This window comes from Palaemon carinicauda, chromosome 9 (assembly GCF_036898095.1).
Source record: "Palaemon carinicauda isolate YSFRI2023 chromosome 9, ASM3689809v2, whole genome shotgun sequence".
Classification (NCBI taxonomy): Eukaryota; Metazoa; Arthropoda; class Malacostraca; order Decapoda; family Palaemonidae; genus Palaemon; species Palaemon carinicauda.
The window spans coordinates 151,640,719-151,643,218 of NC_090733.1; positions in this window are offsets into that span (position 1 = coordinate 151,640,719).

Genomic DNA, 2,500 nt, shown 5'->3' on the forward strand with positions numbered 1-2,500 from the left:
CTAACTGTGCTCACATGATCTTCGAGTGCGTCTGTCATAATTTGTTCAAGGAAGATGTTGAACAGGGTTGGTGACAGAAGGCAGCCTTGGCGGACACCTACTGAAGTGTGGAACCATTCGCCTATTTTGCCTTGGGCAAGGACTGCGCTGGTTGCTTTATTGTACAGCTGTTGGATCGTCTGTATCAGTTTTTGTCCCATGTTGTACCTGTTCATTGTGGCCCAGAGGGCATCATGCCATACGCGGTCAAATGCCTTTTTGTAGTCAATGAACACGTGGAAGATGTCTTGCTGGTGTTGGCTGTACTTCTCACACAGAACTCGAAGATTGAAAATCTGTTCTGTTGTGCTCCTTCCTCTTCTAAACCCAGCTTGTTCTTCGGCAATGATCTCTTCTGCCTGGGGTCTCAGTCGGTTCAGAATGACTCTCAACATCACTTTGCTTGCGTGGCTGATAAGGCTAATCGTTCTATAGTTTTGGCATTGCTGTAAGTTGCCTTTCTTGGGAAGCGTGATGATGAGGGACTGTGTCCAGGGTGTGGGCCATTCACCTGTCTGCCAGATCTTGTTGCAGATGCTAGTGAGGATGTCAGTCACTGTCTCTCCGCCATGCTTTATAAGTTCTGCAGGGATGTTGTCTACTCCCGCAGCTTTTCCATGTTCTAGCGATCTGATCGCTTCCTCCACTTCTTCTCTCAGAACTGGGAAGTCGTCGTTGTTAGATGATTTGTGGCACGATGTTACATTGGGATCTCCATTGGTCTTGTAGTTGTAAAGGTCAGAACAGTATTCTGTCCACCTCTTGAGTACAGGTACGCAAATTGCCGGGACGAAAAAGTCCGGGGACACAATTGTCCGGGACGCAAATGTCCAGTACGCAATTATCCTATCACCGGTTTACAGTAATGCGTAGAATATAGAAATCCCTTTTTGATGGCATTTGTGGACTATGAAAAAGCCTTTGATAGTGTGCACCGGCCAATTTTGTGGAAATTCCTGCGTTATTATGGAATTCCTCTTAAATATGTAAATTTGATTTAGTCTGTTCATGAGCATAGCAAGTGCAAATTTAATGTTAATGGATTCTTATCAAATAAATTTCCAGTGAACAGTGGAGTACTCCAAGGGAATGTGTTGTCACGTATGTTGTTTATCATCCTCGTGGATTTTGTAATTCATACAACAGTCAGAGATGGTGGAGAAGGATTGGACTGGATTGGTGATAGGAATTTAGCAGACCTAGAGTATGCTGATGATGCTGTCCTTGTTAGCAGAATACGACAGGATTTGCAATGGTTGCTCACCAGAATGCATGAAATCACACGGAAAATGCAATAGAAGAGGAAATATCATTGGAAGGAGAAAGGATTAATGAGGTAGAATCATTCAAGTATTTAGGAACTATATCCTATACAGGGTCTTTAGAATTAGAGTTTAGTGAAAGATTGAAAAAAGCAAATCGAACAATGGCTGATTAAGTAAAATTTGGAAATCAAATCGCCTGAAATTAATCATAAAAATCATGCTATATATCAGTTAAGTGAGATCAGTGTTGCTGTATGGACATGAGTCGTGGTATGACAATGAAAAAATCTCTAATAGATTTTTTATATTTGAGAACAAAGCCCTCAGACGAATATTGGGAGTTAAATGGCAGGACAGGATTAGAAATGTAACTATAAGAGGGATTACTCAAGTGCCATATGTAGATGAGATCATGGCGAGAGGCAGATGGAGATGGTTTGGACATGCTCTTCGCACTCCCCAAAAGAGATTAATTCACCAAATTTTCGACTGGGCTCCACAGGGCACTAGAAGTGTTTGGGAGACCCAGACCTACATGGCTGAGAACTATGAAGTGGGAAGTACGAGATGATGAAGGAAGAAATATTGATTTAAAAGCTCTAGATAGAGACGACTGGTGAAATCAAACAGAGGCCCTTGTCAATAAGCGTAGGAAGAGAATATATATATATATATATATATATATATATATATATATATATATATATATATATATTATATATAATATATATAATATACACACATATATGGATGTTTTCATTTGCAAGCATTTTGGTATTTGAGTTCCCATATCATATGAATATTATCATGGTTTTGATGATCGTAAGGAAAAATTACTCATATACCATAATTCAAATATAAAGTGCAATCTCGATTGTTTAATCCGAAAATTCTAAATTTACAATACAAGTGACTAGTCTATTAAATACAATATAACTTAATGTAGGGCCTATTTATTTTCTTTTTTAAATAAAAAAAAATGTGTGACCATAAAACCATACATAGTACACAGGATGATGGGTGCAACAACCCCGCCCACTCAAAGATTCCCTTAGCGACCTTGATACAATGTTGATAATCCTGCTCGACATGAGTGAAAATTTCTCTCACCTGTTTAGTGTTTTGTTTCCTGCACCATTTTAATAAAATTATAAATTTTGCCTATTATTAAATTCTAACAGAGCTTGAGAAACGCG